A 27,918-nucleotide genomic window follows, 5' to 3' on the forward strand; every position below is an offset into this window, starting at 1 on the left:
ATGCTGTAGTGCTAGAGGCAAAGTTAGGGAAGCATGGGCATGTGTGGGGGTTTTTTTCCCCCTCCCATCTTTTTGGATTTTTTTCCCTCTGTCATTACCTTTTCTGTTACTGTACTAAGACAATGTGTACCCTGTACCAAATGTACTCTTTCTCCCTAGCTCTATCCCCAGGGAGTGCCTGTTCTCTTTATATTTTAGTGAGTTTTTTGCAAACACCCCCCCCCCCCTCCTTCCTTCCTGCTCATCATCACTTGCTGCACTATGGTGTCAAATTTGGTTATGTATGCACCCCATGTCTTTGATCTTCCCCTGCACTCCTGCGTTGTGTACATTGCATAACCACCCGCCGCTAAGCCTAGAGGTTCACCTCAACTCCCCCTCCCCCCCGATCTCTTTTCTCTCTCACACCCTCGTTCCTCTTTTTTCCTCACGCCCCCTGCTCTCCCCCTCCATCTTCCTCTTTCTTCTTTGGCAGCAATCCAGGTCATCACCTCTTCCCTTCTTCTCCTTTCTATGATCCCGAACCTGGAAAGTCAGTTGGTTGCTCTCACTCTCTCTGTGTCTCTTTTTCTCACTCCCTTCTTGCCATTGTTGTTCCACTCCTCTTCCCTCGCTCACCCTTTATTTCCCATCCTCACTCTCTTCCCTCTACTCATTTCACTCTCCCTGCCTCCTGCTCTCCACTCTCCCAGTGGTCTCATTAGGCATGAAGGAGGCTGCCTGTTGTGTGTATGTGTGTTCTCTTAGGCAAAGTCTCACTTGACTGAGCATGCCACTTGTACTAGCGGGGGCCTGGGCTCCATTATTACCACAAAGCTGTCACAAACAGTATATAAAGTAGCCTCCTGTTGCCGAGTTGTGGGTGAACACAGGGCATTCTCCTAACAACAGCAGCTACCACTGCTGTGCCTTGCTGGAACGATAGAGAAGCTGCTTTTTGCTTTAGCAGGCGAAACAGACACGCATTATATAGATATAGAAAATAGGAAATGTATACAAAATAAATATGCGCACACACACACACCTACACGTCACCTTTCTATTTGGCCAGCACATGCTGCTCCTGAGACGTAAAATCACATACCAAACACATCTGTCTCTTCTGTCTAATGACATCCCACCTATGTGGTCCAACCTTCTGGGATGTCCTCTTCCTCTAGTGAGTGAATGATTATATATATATGTGTGTGTGTGTGTGTGTGTGTGTGTGTGTGTCCACCACTGTTTTGCTAGTATCTAGTTACAGGGATGCAGGAATGGGCCTCTGTGCTGCCTTGCTGGCAGGCCTGACCCCAGCAGGTCAACATCCATTACCACATGAAACCTAAATGTCAAGCACGGCCCCCTGCTGTAGCCATTTGTCTTTCTCTGTAGGCCCGTCAGCCTAGATACACACAAGCATGCAAAGACGCTCACCTGCTGAAGAATCCTCAAAATGTCTCATTGTAACCATTTCCTTTTCTGTGGCTATATTTAAATACACACTTTGCACATTTCTTTGTATTAAAGGATTAATGCCTAGCAACAGGGGATATTTTTATTACATTGCTTTTGATAATCACCCGGATATAATTTCTTCCTGCATGTTTGAAGTGTTGACTGACAGCCTGACAACATCCTGTTTTTATCCAAGAGCTGTTTAGTTTGACCTTTTCTGAGAATGGAGTGACTTCAGTGGATGATGGACAGAGTCAGTGAGCAACACTTTCTTTTTGCTTTAAAAAATATGCAGTTTACATGTTTGTTTTCAGCTTTTAACCATTAAACGCGGTAGTCTAAACTAGTGATGTTCCTGAGACATATGGTAGCTTCTTTATGCTGCGCGTAATGTTCAGTTGATGCTTGCCACACCTGCTAAAAAGCAAGGCCAGCAAGTGGCAAAAGTGTCCAAAGCATTAAAGGGAAAAAGCCATTCCTTGTTTCTCACTACCTGAGCGATCCATCGACAGTTCTGTCACATCAGGCGAATGATTCATTCGCCATTTGTACGTTTATCTCTGAGGCTGTTAAGCATCAAACACCACCTCATTTGTTCCCACTGAAGTGATTTGAGTTCTTTAACCACCGGTCAGTGAGGAAATAGCATTTTTCCCCTGGTACACAGTGATGAGCTCTGTAGCAGTCATTATCAGAAAGCACTCTGGCCAACTCCATCCCCCCCCCCCCCCCCCCCCACATTAGTGAGCAGCAGCCATCCATTTTTTGCAGATAAAGGACAGAGAGAAAGCTACAGTGACTGTACGTACACACTCGTGCACACATATAAACATATGACTTGTTTACAGGAAGCTGTCAGCCATGCGTCCGTATGATAAATAAACAGTGAAGCATCTACTTTTTAATGATGGCACATACAGGCCTACACGCCGACTATTGATGGAAAGATTGAAAGTGTTCTCAAGGGCCTTTCCAACATGACAAATAGGTCTGGAGTTTTTTTCCCCCCTCCATTGCCTGCTCTTTTATTTATCTTGTGCAGGAGTTTGAAGATGCAAGAGATGCCAAGCACATTTATAAAGAGCAGTGACCAACAGGGAAAACATTCGGAGCATGAATGAAAAGAATTTGATAATAAACAGAGAGAAAGCCACAAAGAGAAATGGTAAAAATGTCCAGAGGACATGCACAAAGTATAGTGCAAAATTTAGAAAAAAAAGAGTTTTTTTTTTTTTTAAGTTTTTGTCAAACCTGAGGCATAACTGCTCACCACCTCCTGCCAATGTCATCTCAGGATACCAAAAACAGCAAAGCCACCTGCATTAGCAGGCTGCCCCTGCCGTGCAGAAGATGCTCCGCTGCTCGCTTTGATAAATGTTTCATTGTTTATGCTCTTTCTTCTCCGTCTCAGTTTCTCTCTCCTCCTCTCCATCCTACATCTAGTCGGGTGAATGTTTTCAGAGACCGGCGGGCTTTCTTTTTTTTCTTTTTTTCTGTCAAGTGTTGTTTCAGTGTTAGTCGAGCGTTTGATGTCTTTCTCGATTGTTGTTCATCTGCCTCCCTGGGCCGAGATCACAGGCAGCATTTATTAATCTGCAGGTTCACACTCACAGCTAAGGGACCGCTAGCAGCAGGTCCACCACATGCCTTCTTTCCTTTTTCTCTTTTTTCTCTTAAAACTATACACTGCCCCCCCCCCCTTTTTTTTTTAACTATTAGCAAATGACCTACTTCATGAATCTAAACTTAGCTGCACTCAACCCCGAGTCAAGGGAGTGATTTGATTGTGAGTTTAGCTCGTGAAGGGAGGGCGTCGGTGTTATCTGTGCTCCACAAAGACACAGGGTTAATTGATGCACGCTAGTGTCACTGTGGTGATTGCTTGCCTTTTTGCCTTGTTGGCTTTTTAAGTTGATTTTTAACCCCATTATCTGATAAGCCGTATGTGGCAGGTTGGGGAGTATTTGTGTGTGTGTGTGTGTGTGTGTGTGTGTGTGTGTGTGTGTGTGTGTGTGTGTGTACGTGTGAGTCCTAGTTGCCTCACAAAGATGAAGAGCTCTCTCTTTACCTAAGGGGAATGGGGTTTGACAGTACTGTAGCGCCCCCACCCTCCCTCCATCCTTCTATTGAAACCCCCTCCACCCCACCCCTCACACACCATCCCCCGCTGCTGATAAATGTGTTTTTCTTAAAGGAAGAAGGTGGTTGGTTTAGAGGAGTCTCTTTTAATGTAGCTTTTTTCTCTGTGTGTGTGTGTGGGGGGGTGCATGGGGGGGGGGGGGGTGCATGGGAGGGGGGGGGTGCTTGCTAATGCATTGCAGGGCCATACAGCAGGGCTACAGGCAGGCAGACTCGGAGGCAGGCCTGCAACCTCGACCTCAGCATCATTTGTTTGGACGAGGGCCGTCAGCGGCTGTCACGCGGCCCATGATGAAGTGTCAGTCGGTAATTGTCCCCGCGAAGCATCCACATCTCAGGGGGTGATGGTGGAGGGAGGGAGGACGGGAGAGCTGGGAGCTGACAGAGAGAGAAATGACACCCGGGGCTCCTCCCATTCTCTCTCTTTCTCCTTCCTTCCTTCCTATTCACTCCTCTTTTCTTTCTTGGCTTTCTCTGCACTCTACCTACAGCTGCACCTCATAGGAAGGTCTGCTGTGTGCTTGGCTCAGACCACTGGCACCCATGGAGCTTCGTCTGGGCTCCAGTAGCAACATAATAGATGCATCATATATAGATTTGTGGGGGTATAAACTAAAATCACTCAGAACTGGATGGTGTACCTTTGTGGATGCACATTACTGAGAGAGTATATTTTTAAAACCACTCTGCAGCTGCTGCTCATCATTTAGTCTTCCATTTAAAAAAAAAAAAAAAGAAAAAAAAAAGAAGTTCTTATCTTTCCCATATTCATCTCCATATTGCCTTGAGCTTTTAATGGGCCTGTTACTTGACTAAGAGGCCTCTTGAAGGCTCTTTGGTGGAAACATTGTCCTCCTTCACTGATCATCTTGAAAATAAGTATATATTTTCTAGCTGTTGTCATTTTTGGTAATTAGATTCAGTAGAGGGCTTATATTGATTGAACAATGTCTCCATGTAATGAAAAGCTTTTACAGGACACACAGTAGCTATTTATAGTGCAATCCATAATGTGTTGCCTTATGTCATGGGCCCTAATGCACAGCAGCCAGGCTCCTGTGCATAAATTGCCAGCAGAAGTTTGAAGATAGAGCCTTGTATGAGTGCGTCATGATAGACAAAAGGGAGATGGAGAGGAAGGAGATATTAAAGGACAGACAAAAGCTCTTATGAAAGAAAGAAGGGGGCCACAGGAGGAGAGAGGATCCCACGTGGAGAAGATGAATAGAGGCTGCATACTGAAAGATGGGCAAGGCATGTAATGGAAATGCGGAAGGAGGTGAAAAGAGGCGAGAATGTGGAGGAAACCACCTTGAGACATGAGCCCTGCATTTCCACTTTCTTCCTTCTCCCATAGGACTTCCAACCACCACCGCTATCATCTCCACCTCTGTGATGGTAGGATGAAAGCTGTAATGCATGGTAGATCAGTGATGGGGTTCCTTATGGAGGAACAAGCAGAGTGAAGAAGAAAGATGAATATAAAGGACAAGGACAACAAAAGCATATGAAGAAAGGAGAGAAGAAGTATGTGAAGGAACATGGCATAAGAGGGAAAAGTGTAAAATTAATAACAGGACTGAGAAGGGAGACTCCATTTTTGGCACCCGGCTTCTTATGACACCCTGAGGACAGCAGGTGAATTATAAGGAGGCAGATGGGAGGCATCCCAGTCTTCTTCCCTCTGTCTGTCTGTTGGCTGCAGGTGGAACACAGCCGCCCACTCCTGCTGTCTAAATGAGGAGGTGCTCTCCTCCTTCTCCTCCTCTCCTCTGTGTCTCTCCCTTATACACACTGCTTCTGTCTTTCTTTCCTTTAATGGGGCACTGGCCTGGGGCGCCGAACCTGCTCCCTCTGGAGCAACACACATACAGCGTGCACACACACTGATCATGCATTACAGAGACTCCTGCATGCCCTTGCACATGGTGCGATACACACACACAGAAAGGGAGAAGCAGGGGAAACCGCAGCCCCCCCAAATTATGCCCCAGTCTGCGAGATGATGAATCTGGTTGGTGATTAGTTAGTAGAGGAGGGAGGCACACTGCATAGGCCCTTTAATGGGCCATAATTTGGGAAGATAACTGTATTGTCCTATCTCTCTTGACATTTAAATCTAATCAGACCCTGCTGGTTAGCACTTTGGTCCAAGACAAGAGGGAGCCTGGGAGGGATAAAAGGCAGCGGAGAAGCATTGGCCCATAGTGGGTCATTGATCCCTGTAGGGCAAGGCTAAGCAATTAGAAAACAAGACCAAGAGAAACATTATTTCATGCATTCCCTCATTTATGTGTTTATTACTTTTGCTTTGTTTTGCTTAACTATCACCACACAGAACGCTGAATTCAGTATATTCTAAGGGATGTATATAAAGTCCTTTTTCCTTCCATACGCACATGATTATGTGTACACAAGCACCACTAGTGAGCCACTCCAAGGCCTCTTTTGTGCTCTTTATTACCACAGATGAGATGCTCAGTTTGATTAAGACTCCTCTTTTATCCTCTTCATTAGCAGAGGAAAGCCACGGTAGCAGCCGTGGCCCATGTAAAGAGGGGCATGAATTAGAATCCACTTATTCCATAGACTGCCACTAATTCCACTCAATGGCGGTTAATGGCAGGGAGTAATAGGAAAAGGGTGTTTCTAATTGTGTCTTTGGATAGGGCAGCGTGTGCTGAACAGCTGTTTCGGTGAAGTAGGCTCCTCAAAGAGGCCGAAGTCCAGCGACAGCATTGGAGGGCCCGCACAACTCCGTTCGATCGAGCTCACCAGCAATAAATGCTCGTAGACGAGCCAATTTCCTCTGGCGGAGCATCCTGCAGAGTGGAGGAGCTGGGCCTCAGTCAATGAGAACCACCTGGTGCTGAGGGAATGTGATTAGGCTTGGCACTGCTGTGAGCGAAGAGCTGTTTTGTTAAGGCGGATTGAGATGCAGGAAGGGGGGGGGGGGGGGGGTGGATATCGCCTGAGTTTGGTTTGCTGGAGAAATATTGACATTAGGTTTTTGTCAGAGCGAGATCTGAGACACAATGTTGTTTTGTTGGTGCGCAATTAGAGGGAATTATTTTGGTGGCAGCATGTGTTTTACGTTTTGATCTTGGTACCGATTGTCGACTCGGTTGGTGCGTGGGACACGCCACAACAATGGGGTTGTGGGTTCAGCTCCCACACAGACTACACGCATACCAACTTAGAAGTCAGAATAGTTGCGCAAGTGGCTAACCATACGGAAGATTAACGCTTTTTTTCTGCACTGATGGGAATTTTATTGCGACCTCAAAAATGTCTGGAAATCCACAGAGAATGGCGATAATCTTTGCATGGCAAGATTTAGCTGTCGCATGGCCCACCCATGCTACAGCTACAACCAATGGCATTCATTGGACTTTGTCACAGCGCATCACTGTAACAAATAAGCCTTCAGAATAGCCTTCTTCTATTTAAGCTAGCCTCAGATAGATGATCACAAATTTTCCTTGTGTTGTTGGGTTGTTTATGATCATCAGTGATGACTTAGACCTTACAAGGTTTAATAAAAATTTTCTTGCTGTGGCCAGCTATCATCACATCCCCTGAGTTTATCTGGCTTACCTGGAGGTTTGTTCTAAAACAGTCTGCCTGTGTTTCTTGTTTTTGCTGACTTTTCGTTTGTTGTTGTTTTTTTTGTTTTGTTTTTTTAAAAATCATGTGACCATATTCTTAGCTCTCAGCAATAAATTCTGTGACTACTGTGTTATTATTACCCACAGAAATGGCAGCCAAAACTATGAAGAGGGCTGTGCCTCCGGGCTGCTGCACCATTCATCTGAAGCCTTGTTCCTTTTGATGCGTATTTAATTTATTTGACCTTTTAATTTAACCAGACATGTCGGACCTTTCCCAAGATTCGGTTTTCACTTGTAAGAAACTGTCGCTGTGTGTGTGTGTGTGTGTGTGTAGTGCGCTTTTTGTGCGCCTTCCCACAGGGGTTATCACAGTTGAGTGAATGTTGGCTTGCGGACAGTAGTTCTGATCACATTTGATGATGGAAACGCATACCACTGAGGATTGTGTTTGTGTTTGTGTCTCTGTGTGTGTGTGTATATATACAAAGCAGATTGTGGAGGTGATGATAGCCCTGCCAGTGTCTGTAGAGGGTATTAATCTCATTTATGCATGTTTGTCTTTTATCTTTTCTTCTGCTGAGTCTTCAGCTCTACATTCCCAGCGTTTATGATGTTTTTCCACCTCAAAGCCATTTTTTCCTCTTAATACATCTGTTTGTGTGTTTGTTTTTTTTAAAGAAATCTCAGTATCATCCCTTTTTCCTCCATTTTTTTTCTTTATGGCCTGTTCGCTCATCCTCCTCTGCTGTTGCCCTCGTTGCCCCTCTCTTTCTGTTCATCTTTTAATCTCCACTCATCTCTCCCCAGTCTGGATCTTGGCATTTAGGCCTCTAATTGAGCTGGCATCCCTTGAATACTTCATGGAAAAGAACAACAGAGAATCCCACCATTGTTTTCTGTACCCTGTGTTCAGACACAGAAGGCAGGGCCAGTCTGTCTGGGTAAAAGAGAGAGCGTTTACAACGGGGGGGGGGGCAAATAAAAAAAATTTAAAGATTTTTCAGTTTCATAAATGTGCATTGCTGGAATTGACTGTCTGTACATTTAGGAGTTGATTGCATGAAGACAGCTGATAATTTTTTACCAATATAAGAGTCAGTGTGACAAAGTAGCTCATGGCATGCAACCATAAATGCACCAGCCTCGAGAATACAGTCAGTCATGATTAAGAAATTAAACCTGGAACTTATCCTCTTACACTTTCTGTCTTGCTTACCCTGAAGAAATCTCCTCCTCCTCTCAGCTGAGCACACCCCTCGTTCCAGAAAAGAGAAATGAAGCACTGGTCTACTCCTTTTTCCAGAATGTGTTTGACAGCTTCTCCAAGCTCTCCACTAACAAATCCCAGCACACACTTGCATGGAGACACACACTCACAAATGTTTTGGAGCAAATCCCTGACTCGGTTTAATGTGCTGCAGAGTTACCGATCAACCAGGCTGAGGATATCTGGTCTCCTTGTTGGATGTGGCACAAAGTTGCAATATTCACCGCTTTCTTTCTGCCTGCAAGGCTCTGGAGGTGTGTGCGTGCGTGTGTGTGTGTGTGTGTGTGTGTGTGTGTGTGTGTGTGTGTGTGTGTGAGAAAGGAGAAAGTGAGAAACTAAAAGATAGAGTTTGTACAGCAACCTTAATCTATTTCTATCTTCTACTTAGTTTGCTTTTTCAGGTGAGAGGTAGATGAGGAAAGTGTGTGTGTGTGTGTGTGTGTGTGTGTGTGAGAGAGAGCGGGAGAATGAGAAAGAAGTGTTCTCTAGTTGCAGACTGAAAGAGGACCCACTGCAGGATGCCCTTCAGGCAACTAACACACAGAGAAGAAACTGAAATATGAAACAGTGGCAGCACACATCAGCACATACAGTATAAGATAGAGAGCCCACATTCATACACACACTGACAACTACACCAAACTCCCCCTGTGTGTGTGTGCGCGCATCTGAGTGCGTGTGTGTACATGTCTTTGTTCTGTCTGGCTGTCCTCTTGGCACGTAAATCATAATGGATCTCATTATCCAGCTGGGTCGGCTTGGTGGGGCCTGTCTGGCAGGAGATGATAGCTGGATGGCTGAAGGGCTTCCATAACACATGCACACACACACACATGCACAGGCATATACTCAGCTTTATCCATATATGCATGCCATTTAGCTTGGATAGCTTCTGTGGGAGCATATATGTTTCATTTTCACTCAAATAACATCAACAGACGGACACACACACACACACACACGCACACGCACGTTTATAGCCCATCCAGACACAATGGACATTAGCGGCTCAGCTTGCCGTCAGACAGAAGGCGAAGTGATGCAGAGCAGAGGGAGGGACGGATGAAAAATGGAACTTATCCTCTTACTCCCTCTCTCTTGTCATCCCCTCCCCACCTTCTTTCACCCCCCTCTTCTTTCCTTCTTTCTTCCTGCTTATATCCTATCCGTCACTTGTTTGGAGGACACAGCAGATGTCGGTTTGTCCCTCGAGGTGAGCGGGCGCTTGTGCTGCCATCTTTTTCCTCCTTATCGCGGTACAGTTTCCCACACAGACTGCAAGAGAGCCATGAATCACACGTGCACGCCACGCTGGTTTTGAGTTGGGGAGTGGTGTGTGCATGTGTGGGTGGGGGTAGTGGGGGGGTAATAATGTTTTGTTCCAGTAAATCACATGTTTCGTGAGTCTTGTACACAAACGCATACGCACGCTGGTGCCATTTGGTATCCGAGCAGTGCTCAGTGTTATGCTGTGAATACAGGCGGAGCAGTTGGTTGCTCGTAACACGGTTAGGGCCTACACCATTTGTCTGGACATGACCATTACCCAAGCCAATTACTGGCTGGTGTACCGGCGAGTCGCCAACAACCTAATGTTTTCCCGTCATGGCTGCCCCCACCGACCCGAAACCCCTTCCTTTGCAAACACACACACGCAAGCAGAAGGAGGCGGGGGGGATAGAGAGGAAGAATGGAGAGCCTGAGGCAAAAACCCCCACCCCATCGACTTGACTGACTGATACACCTAATAAACTTTCATTTAAGCTAATGTTCCTCTTTTTTCCCTCCTCATCTTCTCACCATCCCTCCCCCTCTCTCTTTTCTTACTTTTTTTTCCTCCTCATTGCTACTCACTTCCACTCTCCTCCTTTCCTCCTCTGTTTGTCCATTTTTCTGTCTGTGCGCCAGAAGAAGGGCCTGTCCGAGCAATCGATGCAGGCAGTCCACCAACCGGAAGCCCAGTTGGCCGAACAGCACACCACTCAATCAGTCTGAACAGCAACACCCAGGGCTTCTGGCAACCAACTGAGGTAGACACACTCTCGCTATATATACAGCAGTAGATCCTGAACTGAGCTCATTTGATAAATCATGTACATATCCTGCAACAGCAGTAAATGTCATGCACCAAGTTTTATATATCGAAACGAAGCCAAATGAATCAACAGCAATACATCAAACATTCACACTCATCTCTTAAATAGCGCAGACATGCCAGAGTGTTTTGGAACGGGGACTCTTTGCCACCGCCAGCCCATATATCTTTGAATACTCTAGGTGATATGCTAATTTAGCTTTCAGACAAAACAGCTGTTTGTTTTCCTTCTATTTATAGGCTTTGTCTGAGACCACAGCTGGCTCAGTATGTACATGTGTGGTTTTCCCTGTACTGGTTACTGTGTCAGTATGTGTTGACAGTGGACACGGTCTGTACAACCACACTGTTTGTAGTTGCTTTACTTTCACTGGTTTCGTGTGCAGCAGATGCAGTGTGTGTGTGTGTGACTGAATTGTAAATTTTATGTGAGGTTTCATTGCATTCATGGCATTGTGTATTTTTTGCTAACCTTAAGATATGTATGTGGTGTATTTGTTCTTAGTTAATCTGTTGTAAGTGTGCAGTATAAAGGGGTTTCTGCTCTTTGTCTCAATTTGTGTCAAGTTGGGAAAAGGCAGGAATTTCCCTTTTTTTTCCCCCCTTAAAAATAGTACCTTGTTGTTTTCTCCATTTGTTTGATTAATGAGAGCTGCATATTCCCATCATAATAAGAAACTATAGCTTTTGCTCACAGAAGTGAGTAGTTATTTTTAGGGCTGCAGTTTATGATTTCATAAGCTCCTTTCAGGCACGCGCTCCTTTTCATTCATCTGACAGCATCTCGGTGCATCGGCTTCGTGTCTGTCACAGCTTGTACAGAAAGGAAAAGCTGTGACAAGCATGCTAGTTTTGAACCTGTAGCACATGGTTACCCTTGAGACTTGGTGACCTAAACAGCCTAGCTAAATCTAAATCAGAAATGTAATGTTCTGTGCTTCGATCTGCTGATATTTTTTTTTCCTTTAGATTTCCAAATATTTCTTCACCTCAGGTTTTGGATGGATCAGAGAGAATATTATTACTGCCTTAGTATAAAGAACAGTAATCACAGCCTTTAATATAAGGACTCAGATATGTCAATAGGATTCCTGGGTGCAGATTGTTGAAACTGTCGGATTGAATGTGAGTGAATGTATGAAGAAGTAGAGAAACTTCAGGGGCAAACATCTATCCCCTGAAGGGTTTTATTTGTTTTTATCATGCCTGGCCCTGCATAAAACACCGGGACATGACCACAAGGTTATTAAAGGCACGTGTGGCTCAGCTACGGAGTCTACATCGTAGCTTCGTATGATTCAGCTCTTGAGGTTGAATGAAATGGTCCTATTAATGAAGAGGCATGCACAAGTTTAGAACTGAGTGTATTTTTTCTGCATCTTTGGGGAAGAACTCTCCAAAGTAACTTTTCATGTATGTTGTGTTTCCCCTCATTACAGATTAAATTGTCTATTAAACACTACTTAACAGTAAATTATTTACCTGAGCGAATAAAAGTCTGCGGCAGCACAGATTAACATGACTCAGCAGTAACAGCTACAGCCTGAGTTAGTTTGGATAGCTGCTTTTAGTCTCACTGCCAAGTTTATTTCATACCTGCAGCTATAGGAATTCGTTAGAGTTTCCAAAGATAGAGAGTTGCATGCAGTACTTACTCCTGCTGTTCTACTTTAAATCTTAAAGAGTTTAAATTTCAGTGTCAAAAAGGAAGCTAGAACAAAATGATTACTAATTAATACCCATCTGAATCTGATAATAACTGTTTATCCAAGATTTTGTGGTTTAATATTGGCTGGAGTATCTAAAAATGTCACATCCTAAGCTTCACTAATTGAAATAATTAAGGCAGTTACGTTAGGTCACTAACCAAAGTAAACCATAGCAGCTCAGTGTCTTCAGATGACATAGGTATTAACAAGGAGAAGAAGAAGAAGAAACCCCTGTGCACACATGATGTCAGCAGGCAGACAGTGCACTGGTGTTAATGACACTCTCTGGTCTGCTTCTTTCAAGGACCTTTACTAACTCTTGATACATTAGTTTTTTCTCTGCTGAGTGGTTACCAGTGTGAAGTAGAATTGCTTTATTTCCCTCTTTTACCCATTGACCTGCAGGTTCTATCACTTTGTTGTGTGCTTTATGTATCCTCTGCTTTCTCTTATTTAAGTGTTTAAAGGGAGCAGAGACTTTACCACCACTTCTTCAATGTGTGGGTGGTTTTCCTCCATATTTTGACATCGAGATTTCTGCCTTGCAACCTATACGATTAGCCAAGCCGCATTTCTGCAACATGCGCAGACTTCAAAGAACTCACCCCACCCGGCTCTATATGATGCAGCGCTGCTGTCTCCTCATCCATCCAAAAGTGTAGGCTTGGTATGCTTTGCAGCTGGAGGTGTGCTACTGTAGGCGAGGTAGACAGTCTTTGTATTTTTTATTTTTTTTTAATAAGTTAGGCAATAACAATAAATCCTACAGGCTAATCACACACTCACCAATAACCCGCCCTCCCCCACTGAATGCAGAGCGATGCAGCATTACTCTGCCGCCGCCTTCAATTACGCCATTCATCATGCATCTTATCTGGCCGCCGGTTTGATTGAGTGTGCAATGGGAGGCACTGCAAACCCTGCATTCTCTATGCCTCCGTGTGTGTGTGCGTGCGTGTGTTTATGTGTTGGGGGTGTTGACAGGAATGGAAAACTGCATTTGGGGGGGATGTGGGCACATGCGAGTGTATATAGGATTTATTGGGATGTATGATCGTGCGTAGAAATGTGTGAGTGAGAGCACAGCAGATCTACAGAAGTGTATAAATCAAACCGGATGATCGTCCTCCCACTCTGATCCACTCTGTCTCAGCAAGTGCATTCCTCTTTTTTCCCCCCTTTTTTTCATTTCTGCTGTCCCTATACTTCCTTCCGTCTCTCTCTGTCCTTTTTTTCCCCTTCCAGCTCCTCCTCCCCCTCCTCTTCTCCGTCTTCTTCTCTGTAACAGATTTGTCTGGGGGCCCCTGTCTAATCTCCAGCAGTGCCGGGTGTTGGGAGACGGGCGACAAATTTTAATAAGCAACTGGGCGCTGTAATTTAGCGGCCTGGGAGGGAGATTAAGCTGATTGATGCTGGGCTCGCCTAATGGTCCAGCCTACGGCTCCCAGCCCAAATTGGTGGTAATGAAAGTTTTGTGCAAATTGAGATGGAAGAAAATAAGGCATCCTCTCATCTTCCCTCACTCTCTCTCTATCTTCATTCATTCTTTGTATTCCTCTCTCAGTTTCTAGCTCCCTGTTCATTTTCTCCTCTGCTCTCAATCTTTTTGACAAGGTGCATCTTTCCCTCTGTCTCCCTCCATCAAGCCCTCTCTTTCCTCCCCTCCTTTTATTCTTTATCTGTTTCACTTTCTCTCTTTCAAGCTGTCCTTCATATCCTCCGTCATCATTCATGCCTTCTTGGCTCTTTGTCTTTCTTATCCTCTTTCATGCTCATTGCTTGCTCTGCCTCTTTACCAAAATCGATTTGTCCCTCATCTGCTGTCTCTCTCTCTCTCTATTTCGCTCTACGCTGTCAGTAGTTTTTCTCGGGCACGCTTAACTCCGTTCAGTATGTTTTTATTTATTTCACTCACAGGCTCATTTGCTCCCTCCCTCCTCTCTTGGCTGTAGAAGGAGTTTGTGTGCCCTTGTGGTTTGCAGCTGGTGCAGGAGGTGTTGTCTGCATCGCTCCTGTGTTGTCAGGTCAAATTCATCTAGATCTGCAGAGAGATGTGAGAAGAGGGGCCTGATGGCTGTCTAATATTTTCTTTCTTTTTTTTTCCTCCTCTGCTTTTTCTTCTTCGGCCCTCCAAATTACTTACAGCTGGACTGTCACTCTGACGGGCTTCATCTGCCATGCATTATTAGGCTGTGGAGATTTCCACACACTTTACAGGGTATGGCGAATGTGTGTCTGTGTCCAGCACCTTGTCCTACTGGCAAACTGTGTTTTATTCAATGTATTTGTCAGATTGTTTTATGATACTGCAGTTCCAAATCGTATCAAGCAAATCTCAGTTTAGTTCTGGCAGAATTGGTTGTTTGAGGGTTGAATTTGTTAGAAATAAATCCATTTTCTGCTCTCTATTTATATAAGAGTGGTAACGTGTAACAGCGGTTTTGTTTTAGATAGGATTCGAAGCAGTGAGGATTTCTATGGCATCAGGGATGAAAGAGCCCCCCCTACAGAAGCAGAAACTTCATAAAGTTAATGTACAAAGACGCAGTGCCACAAACACTGTTACTGATCTCTGTGTTGTGCGGGGAAGGAGCATGGGAGTGAGCTCACTGCACCAAGGATGTTACCTTAAAATGACTTCTGTATGGGTGTTTGTATGAGGCACAGGAAACTAGGGTTTCATAAGTCTTGCATGAGCAAATCAGTGTCCTTACTAAATCTTCAACTTCCTCTGGCCACCACTCCCTTAAGCGAGAGAAACAGAGAGAGGGAGAGAAAACTGTATGCATACTGAATGAAGGGAAGTAGAGAGTGGCCTCGGGGAAAATGAAAACAGCAGCTATTAACATGAAGTGATGGTGGTGGGTGGGGGGAAGGCAGTGCTAATCCACTGGTACTGGAACACTGCGGTACTGTATGTAGCATTAGATATTTTTGCTGTTATGAAATCCCCCCTGAGGATGGATGTGATGTTGTAAACGCACACAGGATTTCTGGCCCTCGAGGACTTAAGCGTATGATGTGTTTACATGTACTGCATAAGTTTGTGTATAGATGTTTGTGTAATTTATTTAGGTTGTGCAGACATGTGACTACCTGGCAACCACTGGTTGTGAAGGGAGAAATGAGTATTACCCAACTGGTTGTGAGTAGTTGCTGGAGGTTGTTGGCAGTCGCTGGGAAAGTGATTGCTAAAGACCCAGTCACACAGGCCTACAGGCTGGGTCATGACCCCTTGGCTACCACATGTTAGTAAGAAAAATGTGTATTCCTCAACTGTTTGGCAAAAATCTCTGTAATTGCTTTGGTTACTAGTATATTGCTGCAGTCATGGTTTGAATGGGAGACTTGTCTATAAACATTGTCCAGCTACTCTCTGAGTAGAGAAACAAAGACAGTTGTGCCTTTTGAAAAACGACACAACTTTTAATTTGAAGGTAAAGCTTCTCCGTTTTTGGTTTGTGTCTTTTTTATTGTTTTATCAGAAATAGTGTGATTTTTTTTTTTTTTTTTTTGTCATTTGTACTTTTATCATTTTTTAACTTATTTTTGATTGTTTCATTTTGATAGTAATTACATTTTAATTATTGTTTAGCACTTTTGTGTCTTTTAAAGCACTATATAAATAAACGTTACTTACTTAATGCCGTTCTTTGCAACCAATTCCGCTCAACCACTGCCAACCAGTAAGGAAATACACATTTTTTGCTAACAACTAGTGGCTGTTAGCATGTCCAATATGTTGGACAACTTTTAAGCAATGTGTACACAACATCTCGTGAGAAATCTCAGTACACTCACTGATTTCCTTGTGTCCACGTGTGTCTGGGTGTGTGTGGGTGTTAGCCAGTTCCCGTTGCCTAACAATGTAACGACTGTCTGCGGTCACTTTTCTGTCCCATCTTCTCTTAACTTCTACTCGCTGTATCTTTTTTTTCAAAGGGTGAGGCTGTTGATGTCCTCCTCCTCCTTTCTTGCTGCCCGTTTAAGTTATGGTCACTCTATCATTAAAAGCATCACTTCTCTCTAAAGAAGCTCGCGTGTATTATTCAAACTTGAGCACGAACCCTCACATCATTAAATAAGGGACCAAGCTGAGTTCTCTCTATCACTCAATGGGAGATAGGTAGGAGGTAATAACACAACATAGTTTCAGAGTTTCCCTGCATACAGCATGCATGGTCTCCAAGTAAGTATTCCCTCCTTTGTTTTCCTTGAAGGCCCCCTATTAAGTGTATTTCCTAACTCATGTTGCACAACGAGCACGCTTTAGCAATATCCTGGACAAATACGAACAAGAAGAGCATTTATTTCAAGCCCACTCTGCCCTCCAACCGAGGCTCAGAGAAAATTTTCAAGGCGACCAGAACGACACTCTGCAGCTACAAAGAAGCAAAGTGGGGCAGCGAAGCCTGTAAATATGTGGCAACTTTCTCTGAAGTTTATCTTGGCAAAGGGCAGCCCTTGTTGATGGCTCGCAGAAGTATGTGGTTCGAATTCCAGACACAGTATAATCGCACTTTCCAAGTCTGCCTAAATACAGTGTGGTCAAAGATTAGACATGGCCCACCTCCACAGGAGCTGTTAAGGCTTTTCTAAAGTTCACGCTTGGCTTGCCAGCGTGGTTTGTTAAGAGTTGATTGTTAATTTTCCTTTGGGGGACAGAGATAGAGGAAGTTTTGACGGACAACACGAAATGCGGCTTAAACCGTAAACTGGCAGGAGTTTTTAGTTCCTGTTTTGCTTTGTACACTGGTTGCTTGTTTTAAAAATTTTGGTGGTTATGCATGCAGTGATTTGGCACCGGTTAGCACTTGCTTAAGTTTTTATGGAGGTCAGTATGTCTTGCTGTTTCTTGGAGAGACTGTAAGACATGGGCATTTTAATAACTACACCCTTGATATAGCAGAAACAATGGGAAACGCAAGGCTGCTCCTGCTATTTTCTCTTTTCTTTGCCTCACTGTGTTTAGATTTAGGCACAGTATGTTTGAGGGTTATGACTGCAAATTATCTACCTCCCTCGATGCAGGCTAGTGGAAGGGCAGTAATGCAAGAAACTGTGAGAGCATATGAACAGTCTCTGTTTGCTGAATGCTCTCCTCCCACCTCATAGTTTCATGGTGGATGATGCTGGGAGGTATTAAATGAGCTGACTGAACGGTTTGAAATGCCCTTTTATAAGATAGTGGGATATGCCTGATGGTATGGGCTGCAGGGAAGGATTTTTTTTTTTTTGGGGGGGGTCATTTGTTTTCCTGGCTGGTTGCAAAAGATGTGAAGCAAGGTAAGGGAAAATGAGAGGGGGAGGAAAGGAGAAGGGCGAGGTGGTGATGGGAAATAGACGAATGGCGTGCCAGTGTCAGAAGTGGTCATGTGCTGAGGAAAGACTAGGGGAGAATGAGAGGGAGGATGGAAGGAGGGCTTGACTGATTAACCTGTTTACCTCCATGAAAATGCTCCGGGCGCCACTCTGATTAAAGTTCAGTCTTCCATCTATCATCGCCGTGGCCGGCTTGAACCTTCAGAGCTGCCGATACCAAACACTGTCAAAACGATCGAGCCTCCAACCCGCACCACCTCCACACTCCTCCAACAACAAGCCTATTGCTCTCAGTCAACAGCATAATTTGCATCTTATACTTGTCACTTCTTCACTTGTCAGTAAACCTTCAGTAAATCTTCTTTCTGTCACTCTTTCTTCCTCACCTGCTGAGTTTGTATGTGTGTCTGCCTTTTTATCTACTCCTTCCAGTGTGCTTCTGAGCTTCTTCCTCTCAAGACTCCCCGGGAATGGTCCTTGTGTGTCTTAGCCCGTTTCCTCCGATGATGTGCTTTCCCAACTCGAGGCTTTTAGCACCTCCAGCATAATACGATTACACCCGTTTGGGGACAGGATATTGTCAACGGCTTTCTATAAATATCCTTTCCAGTCCAGTCACAGTAGCACAGCAGCACTACAAGTGGACCTGATGCAGCGATGGGCAGAGGCAGGGGCTGCACACGGTGTTCTGGCCACTCAAGCACAAATGTTAGCCCTTTAAAAGCTTTTTGCACTGTCCTAAGACCAGACGGAAAAGTAGAAGACAGGGGTTGACAATTAGATTTGAGTATGGGCCATAATGGCTTCCTTGCAAGTGCATAAGGGTGCATCGATGCAGTAATGACTGTCTGAAAGAGACTTTATTCTCTATGGAAAAAAACAACATCCTCAGCCAAATTAAAACAATAATTTGTTGTAATTTTGAGTATCCGAGGAAGAAGGAAGTTGGGTAAAGTTTTGAAATAGCCTCAAAGTAACTCAGAGACGATAATGGGGATAATAAGAGTGAACATCCCATTCAGTAAGATTATTACTGGATTGTTATCTGGCAGTAATTTGGGCCTTTTGATAGTTCAGACCCAAACACGCTTCATCAACATCAGCCTACCCAGCAAAACTTGTTGGAAAGACGTCAATAATGACTTTTTCGGCCATGTAAGCAATGTCTATCTCTGAAGTTTGTTAAAAAGCAGGAAGGAACTCTTCCTTCTCTACAGCATAGCAGCTTAATCCTTGATTATACTTCCCCTGTTCACAAGTCTGCTCTGGTCCATTTGGGTCAAAGTGACAACAATTTCATCTTCAGGTGGTGAGGACAGGGTTTGCACGTATGTCCGCGTCCCTGCCTGTTTTTTTTTTTTTTTTTTTGTGACCATATGGACTTGCCCATGGAAAATTTCCCTTACAATACACCAACGATGGATGCGCCCCAGGTGGCGGACTTCAAGCGGACTTCAAAGCAGAATAACAGGAATGACTGCCCAGCCTTTGGCTCTCTAGCAGTCCGTGTCCATAGTGGTGTATAATCAAGGCTTAAGTCGAGCAGCAGCTTCAAGCCCAGAGCTTCTAGCTTTGAGGTGACATTGTAAACTGCTGCATCCCTCTGATACCTTAGCATATGAAAGTTAATTTTTGACTGTCTGCAGCTTCCACTTTTGAATCAATTTTAAGCTGATTTTTAGCCTTCTTGGATGTGTACAAGCCATGTACAGCTCTAAACACGAATTGGTCCCTGTTTGTAATGAAGTTGGAAAATCTTTCAAATTGTTAATAAAAGCCCCGAAAAGGCAACTTTAAATGTTGAACTTTTTTCATCGTGCATTCAGATATAGAGGGATGTTTTTTAAATGACAACCAAACATATCTCAGAAAACAACATAAATGAAAGTTTAAGTTTCCAAAAACTGTGCAAAAGGTATAAATATCTAAAATCTCTTTCTTGAAGATATAAGACTCTATTCTCTTATTTTTACCAGTGCCAGACTGCTGCTTTCCATCAGAAGAGTTTTCACAAATAATATAAACTCACAATGTTTGAGTTTACAAGAGTAAATATCCCTCCAGGGCATCAGTGATATAGTAAACCCGGTATTGCTTATGAATAATATAAAAAGAAAAACAAACAAATGGTTTTTATACTAGACCGCATCTCCATACTACCCGTCCTGTGGTGTGGAGTCAGTCACAGTGGTAACTAATATAATATACAGTATATATTTTTCATTTTGCTTTAATTTTTTAATTGTTACATTTTCATACTGATTCAGTTAAAATGATGTGATTTTTGGATTGGTTACAATAAGCAGTTTCCCAGCTTTGTTACAAATAAATGAACTGTATTGTTTTTAACTTTTTAAGAGTGTAATTAATGCAAAATTTAGACATTAAAAAAAAAACAGAAAAAAAAAACACCAAACAGTAACAAACAAATAATAATCCGTCCCAGTTCAGATCCTATGGTATTCCAAGAAAACCGTGAAAATGGATTCATTCACAGATTACAGGGAAGTATTAAAGTATTAAAAACCTTGATTTCACTCTCTGCAGTGTTCATGGGCTGCTTTTTCTCTCGCTTCTCTGCAGGAGGTGGCGGAAAATTAGGTCAGTGTGTTTGATCGCGCTTTCGCCCGTTTCCAGGCAGTCATCCCAACAATTTTATTGTATAAAACGCTTCTTTGTTTCCCCCTGCTCATTCTCCGTTTCTTCCCTTCGGCCTCTCTCACGTTCTGTCTCTCCTGCTGTCAGTGAAAATTGACTGAAAACACATGGGCATCAGCTTGCCCAGTTATGCCTCAGCACACAACAATACTTGGCGTTGTTCAAACCAAACAGCAAAACATAAGCAGCTTTCACCAAAACTATGCTTCTTGCTTTGGATTTCCCAAATACGAATGGTTGCATTTGTTTGGAGTCTTTAGCTGCTTGGATTGTATGGGGAGGATTTATTGTATGCATTTCACAAAGATATCAAAGATAGTAGGACATTGTTCTTAATTCTGAGCTGATCAGTGAATATGAGAATGTACATAGAGCGTTCACAAAACCAGCTTAGAGAGTGTTATTGCTAACCCTGGGGGCAACAGGAAAGGTCTGAGGTGATTTCTCTTCAGCGCAGACAGCCTATATGGTGTTACAGCAGCCTGTGATGGACTGATTTAATCCCACTGATGCTGCTCGTAAGACACAGGAAGAGGCAAAGTTACGCGTGCACGCACACACACACCCACACCAAGTCACCCTTTAGTCATAAATGTGGTCATAATGGAGATTGTGCATGTGTGTTTGTGCGTGAGGGAGACAGAGAGAGGTCAGCAGGGCTAACCAGTCCCCTGGCTGTTCTCAAGGTTAATGTAAGACTGACAGCAGCCACCGTTAGCAACCTTCAGATGGTTTCCACCTCCTATGTGCAGAGCTGATTCATCCTGGTGGCAGCAGTGCATTAAGATGTAACAGCTCACTCCCAGGTGTCACTCACCCTTTTAGACAAGAGCCTACATCATAATTTTACATTTCCTATTAACTCGTGTTATCTGCGCTCAACCACAATGGTCCATTAAAGGGAATAGATGCTGCCGTTACTGCCTCATTCGCACATGTCACTCAGCTCTTGCTATATGTCGTTATTTCATGTCACGCCATTGTCTGTTAATTGAAATACCACAGGCATTGTCTGTAAGGTCCATTACGGGGGTGGGGGTGAGGGGCAGGAGTCGTTCGTAAGTGTCGCCGCGGCTTTAGGCGCGAGCTCGTTAATTTATGTTTGACTTATGCGTGCACGGAGAGGTGGGGGCGGAGGAGAGGTGGGGGTAAATGTAACCAAGAAGAAATGCGCACTGGCATGTCGAAGTCTCATCCAAGCCATTGAAAACTCATTTACATGTTAATGCAAAGTCATTAAGCAGATGCTCATATCTAGTGCTGGTTGATGTTTAGCGTCTTACTCAAGGACACTTTGGAGAGTTGTGTTGCAGAGTGAATGAAAAGAAAAAGTCTGAAAGTTTTCAGTTTTCATTGTTTCAAGTTAAAACATTTAGTTTTTTTGTTTTTTGTTAATGATATGTTTTTAATGCAGATTCATTATATCTGATTAGCACAGTAGAAGTTTGTGCAAATTAGCGAGCAGCTTCTGTGCAAGGCTGAAAAGTGCAAAGTGAAATGAATTTTTAAGCTTAACTTAAGAGGGAGTTATTGGTTGGAGGTACTGATGAGGATTAAATCCATGCAGCATGCAGGATTTTAGAAATAGCAGTACCAAGTGGGGAAGGTTGGTGGTGATGTTCGTATGAAGAGTGATGATGTTGTTGCCTTGGTGTCGAGCGAATGTCAATCAATCAATTAGCCAATCAATAGTCATCTTGCGAGCGCCTGAGGACACTGGGGGAAAATCTTCCTGAAACACTTGAATCAATTAGTTTTTCACCTGGGCCACAGGCTGTCACTGGGGTGTGTGATCCACTTATATCCACGTGTTTATGTTCTTTCTTTGATGCAGTTTTACAGCATTCATACTTATTATGTGGGATTTTGTGAAGAAGTCAGTGCCTCCCTCTATTTTCATTTTTTTTTCTTTTCCACATGCTCGGATGCCAAGGCATCAGTTTGCAGTGCCATGGGAAAAAGAAAAATGATTAAATTCTGTTTTCCCCCTCATTCCTCATCCCTCATCCCTTTCAGTCCTCCTCCTCCTCGTCTCTCCGTTTCTCCCTTAATGGAAAGCAGCATTCCTTGGCTGCCGTCAGCAGCTATAGCCATCCACACTATAACGCAGTTAATAGATAGGCCTGGCAGCTTATGGAGTCCATGCATTTTTAAATGTGAGTTTTATGACTCCTGAAGAGGAGGCAAGGAAAGAGAGCCAGGCATATGCTTGATGTTTTTATGTGTGAGAAGGAAAATGGAGGACAGAGGCATTAGAAAAGATTAGTATCATAATCTTGCTCGTGCTCGCTTTCACTGTTTCTCTCTCCGGCAAGGTTGTTTGTATCTGTCGTCTTTATGTTTCTGCATTGTTTAGCGGGGGGAGGGGAGGATTAGTTATATAGATATACAGTGTGTGCATTTGGGTTGTATATGTTCCTAATCTCACAGCTTGGAGTGGGCCAAAGGTCATTCTAGAAATGCCATTCTCATTTAGACAGTGTTGGGTTAGTGATGCATGTGTCCTAGAGAGGTCATATCATGATGACCTGCACTTTATAGGGCTTAATCTGTGTATGGACTGACCCACAAATCCCTGCCTCTACTCTTCTCTTCATATAAGCATGAAAACACATGTGCAAATGCTTTAAGTGATTGCAGTGTGCCCCACATAGTGCAACTGTAGGCCTGGTTGTTTTGCAGGTGGCCCTGGTGCTAGGCTATGGAGATTCTCATTTCCCCTCAAGAGGTAAAAACTGCATGCATGGAGTGTTTTTTAAAAAAATGTTATTGCGGTATGAAATGTGCACAAAAACACAATGGGCAGCATTGTCGTGGAAGGCTGATGATCCTATACTGTAGCATGCAGTTAACATGGAAATTTTAACCCAAGTCTGCACTCTAAACATAAAATGACATCACTAAGTGATCAGTGTAAGGTGAAGAAAAAAAAAAAAGCCGTGCCCTCATTCATTTGAATGGAGCCAGTCTGTCGATGCAGAGGGGCTGCCAACAAAGGGGTCTCGGACAAAATGACTCAGGGTTGTCTGGCACCCGCCCTAACTTTTGCTCCAGTGTAATGTGATGTCATCTGGCAGAGGCTTCTGTAGGCCAGAAAAGCACACATGGATGTTAGATGACTGTTTGCTATATTTCTTTCTCTCTGTTTATCTTGCAATCACCAGAATGGAAGACAAAACAGCTGAGGATGAGATTATTGTGCAAGCGTGCCTGTAAGAATTGTCAGACTATTGTGCAATGTTTTAGTGTCTGATAAACCTCCTGCTGGGATTGCTAGAGTCATGTTGACTTTTCGATACCTTATATAAGGTATAAGATGAGAAAATGTGGTTCATCAGTATTGCTTGCTGTTGGGTTACATAACCTCTCTGGGCTAGTGTTTACAGTTCTCCACTTACATTCTCAGTGCAATCCTGTTCCTAATCTCCCTCCCAGTGTGCAATCAAACCACGCCACACTTGCAAGTTCTCCTGTGACAGCACTTGTCCACATTTTGGTTTTCTTGGAAACTGATTTTTGTTTTGTTTTTTCCCCAAATTGGCTATCATTGTGAGTCATGCTTGGTGGTCACCTCTTCTCCTCTGCTCTCTGTTTCACCAGGTGAGTGTGTAAATGTCGGGGGAGGGCTGGGGTTGTGGGTAGAACAGATAACAGGAAAAATGGGTGGAGTGAAGGAAACTGTGCTCAATCTGATAACAACTTATTGTCAGTGCAATCAAAACAATGAAAACGAGTTTTTATTGACGTACTGCTGTTAACTTTAGGGAAACGCTCAGAACTCATAAGTAACTGGTTGTCGGTCAAGATCTGAAGCATTCCAGTCCTGCTTGGCTCAACTTGAGACTCATGAATCGGTTCAAAATCAGCACATTTGAATCATATTTATCTGATTCACTCAACCCACAATAACACAACTCCTTGTGTTATTGTGGGTTCTTTATTTAGTGTGGTTATTGTTTGGCAAAAAGAATAACAGAAGTGTAGCCGCTGCATGTTTTTATGTGACTTTCTTATAAATTATTCATGAAAAATACCTTTATTTATGTGAGCTAATGATGAGCAGCAGTGTGAACAAGTAAACTAGATGCAGATATCTGACCTTGACCTAAAACTCTGGGTTTGCTGATATGGTATAAAGTCTGATCTGTTATCAGTGGCCTGCACTATGGCCTTTTTTACTGTTTTACTGTAAGTGTGAAAAACAAATGACTATACCCACACACACACGCACGCACAGTTATAAACACTATGAGGGATCATTCAAGTAATTGAAAAATGCTGTCTGTAAACAAGACTCAACAAGCCTGGTGGAAATACAGGACACTTAGTTTGGTGAGTCAAACTGGCTTTTTGCCATGCATGCACGTGGAGACACACACACACACACACACACACACACACACACACACACACACACACACACTCGCCTTGTATATGCACACTACTTGATATCAACTAATCGCACACTTTCACAATAGTGACTGCAGCACACAGAAACACACACTCAGATAGACACTCCTGTGCAGAATTGTGGTCATGCATGAGTGCGTTTAAAGTCACACATTTGCACATTGGCAGAGGAAAGTGTTAATTTGGGCAAAGAGTCATTTCACTTACACTATACTTAAAATGCTGATTATTTCTTACACCTCAACAGACCAGAATATTTTTTTTAAATAAAATATCTACCTATTAATCCTGATATTGTCTGTGAAGCTGCTGCAGGAGCGACAGACTGTTAAAGGGGGCACACCCGCTCGGAGGAGCAGATCTTGTTTGATCCTCCAGTGGGCAAGCAAGCAGTATAAACAGGAAGGGGCCCTGTGCTTTAGTGCGTCATTTGCTCTCGTGTCATTGGATGTTCTGTGTTGAAATGTGCTGGAGTGTTTCACATAACATTGTTAGCCCGATATCCTGGATAGGTACACCAAGGTGACGGAGACAAAAAAGTACCAGCACAGTGGATTGAAACATCCTCTTGAGTTCTGTTCCCTTATGTGAATAGACTGATGCGGATGCCTTGGCGACGGTGCACGTGTCTTTGAAGTATTTTGACTGTAGATATACTATAGATATGTGTGTATGTCAGCGGGTGGTGGCTGTTGACTATTCTTCTTCTTCTCAGAAATATAGACTTAATTTGTGTGAAGCCTCTTCCACTACCTGGAACAGGTTTGAAACTAGGCAAAGGAAGCCACTACACTCTCTTGCTGTAATTGTCACATACACACTAATGTACTTGCTTACATATAGATTTGAGCTCTGCTGCTTTCCCCTTTCCAAAACAGTGCACAATGCACTCTGCTCTTAAAATGATTCTGACTATACAAATGGCATGACTCACTTATACTCTGAATAGGATCCATCCAGTTTAATCCAAATTCACGGAAAGGCTATTCACGGAAATTTATGAAAGCACCGCACTTATCTTAAAATAAATAAATAAATAAAGCACACTATATCTGTGTGTGGTACGGATTTAAAATAGTGTAATTATTTGTGCGTCCACGTGTCCTTCAAAGAGCGCACGTTTTGTCAGATAAAAGATGCAAGTGACAGAGCTTAGAAGAAGGGATCGGCAGGACAGTTGTCAGATGGTTTGTGAGGCATGACTGAATGGATGGAAGCAGTGTGCGACTGTTGGGAAAGAATAACATGCACTGCAGACCCCAGACCGCAGGAGGCATGACTCCCTCACCACGAGGAAACCTCAGGGCTTTCTGCTCCGTGTTCTGTTTGCTCTTTCTTCTCTCCTCATTTAGTTGTCCGCATGGTGTCTTCTCCTCTCAGATGTACAATTGCCATATTGTGTTCTTCCTTCCATTTTTCACTTCCTCTTCCAGTTCTTCTCTCTCTGTCTAAATTTACTCACTTCCTGTGTCTCCCACTTCAGAGTGCCTTTAGCCGTCCTTCTCTCTCTCTTCGATGGTGTGCTACCCCCACCATCACCACCACCACACCCCTCTCGCTTGGCTCCCTTCCCTGTTTTCTTCCCAACTCTCCTTCGCTCACCTCTCCACTCTTCATATTTCATATTAGGCAATCCTTTCCATGGAGCCAGCTGTGTAAACAATAGGGACCAACCCTCCATGTTTTCTCAGAACGAGAGAAAAATGGCGGAAAAACCTGGACACAAGGAGCTCGCCACACGCCGTCCACACGGATGATCTATGGCCCTTTGTCTCTCCGACCTCCTTTGAGCTCAAGTGGGATTTTCTGGGCAGCGATGTTGGTTTTTGTGTGTGTGAGGCCGATTTTGAAGCGTACAGGACGGTGTTTATGCAGGTATGGGAGCTTTCTGTTACCATAGCCCCTGCAAATATCAACAAAGTTGAAACTACAGTGAGTCACTCAAATGCAAACACTCGAGTCATCCGCTGATAAATATGCCTGCAGTTTTAGTTTTGACACCAACTGCATTCTCGCTGCATATATTTCAGCTTTCTAATCTTCAGACGCTCACTTCTCCTCTGACTCATGCCTAGTTTTCGTATCGATTAACAGAAAGTGATGCAAGTTTACGTCGCATGGCCTACCCATATTTAGCAGAAACACTGGCCCATGTTACTCTTCTATCTATAGCTCCGTAATCTGTCTACACATACTGTCAGCAGCCTATTTTTAAATCAGTGTTCCCGGAAGTTGCCGCTGTTCCAGGGATTCAACCCGCTTCATCTTATTTAAAGGGTAGCTTGGCAAGCAACTTTAGTTGTAGGTTTTAGTGACTTTGGTTGACACAGTTAGAGAATGTGTGTGTGTGTGTCTGCATCTGTCAGGGTTTGTCTGTGCGTGTGCGAGCTTTGGCTGTGAGTCTGCATGCATACACGCAGGTGGGCAGATGGTCCAGTTCTGCACGGACAGCCACAGCCGCACTCATTTTGCGTGAAGAAAACAGGCCACCGTCTTACCCTGACAAGCGCTCAGCTCGTCTTTGGGTTTTATTTTTTTGGTTTTTGTTTTTTTTTGCAGGTGCAGTGCTTGCTGGCATTTGAGATAATTAAAGGCTGACCTTTCTGAGGTGAGGCAGAAATGTCACGCAGCCTGCTCCTCTGACAAGTGGATTCACCCCACAGGGAGCCTCGGTCAAAACAGCTGAGGATTCTCACCACCTTTAGAAGTGCACTTAGCACCCTTTAGCTTTCTCGCGCCACACCTTCTGACCATCATCATCGAGAAGTAGCTCCCACCTCCTGCTCACTCTCCCACAATGCATCAGCGAGCTGCGATTCTGACCGTCTCAAAACTATGCAGGTGGAAGAAGCAGCGAGGTGGATGTAATCATTTACCCTTTCAGCTACTGTATATAAAAGTAGCAGTACTCTTCTGTGTGGAGGTTTGGCCAGAAAACATGAATTACTGACTCTTCAAACTTCCATGACAGCACTTCAGATAATGCATCACAGGGTTTTTTGGGGGGTTTTGGATGAAAGGGCCACTCATTTAGCATTTTCTGTTTGAATTAAATTCTTTTATTATTTATATAGTATCAAAACACGTCAGCTTCCTTGCCACCTTCCTTGAACGAGGTGAGAGCACTGTGAGGAAAAACTAGAAGCTAGTAACGACAAATAACTTGCAGATCAGAAACTTAGAGCTCCAGAGCCTAGCAAACAGGTACCGCATGGGAGAGAAGAAGAGACACAAAATTAACGATGTGCAGTAGAAGCATATTACTGCACG

At 43.8% G+C, this 27,918-nt stretch overlaps 1 protein-coding gene across 3 annotated transcripts in view; it reads left to right on the forward strand.

Annotated features, from left to right (window-relative positions):
• Window positions 1–27,918, forward strand: part of raraa (retinoic acid receptor, alpha a) — a 140,742-nt gene that overhangs the window by 27,340 nt on the left and 85,484 nt on the right. Inside the window, exon 2 of one of the 3 annotated variants that reach the window (XM_063481442.1) lies at window positions 10,363–10,484. The exons of 1 other annotated variant lie outside the window; for it this stretch is intronic. The gene's annotated coding sequence lies outside the window, so the exon portion shown is untranslated. Of the gene's footprint in view, window positions 1–10,362; window positions 10,485–23,823; window positions 23,839–27,918 lie in introns of those variants that run through there. One more of the 3 variants, XM_063481444.1, reaches the window with a different exon arrangement.

The sequence above is a fragment of the Pelmatolapia mariae genome, linkage group LG8 (genome assembly GCF_036321145.2).
Source record: "Pelmatolapia mariae isolate MD_Pm_ZW linkage group LG8, Pm_UMD_F_2, whole genome shotgun sequence".
NCBI lineage: Eukaryota > Metazoa > Chordata > Actinopteri > Cichliformes > Cichlidae > Pelmatolapia > Pelmatolapia mariae.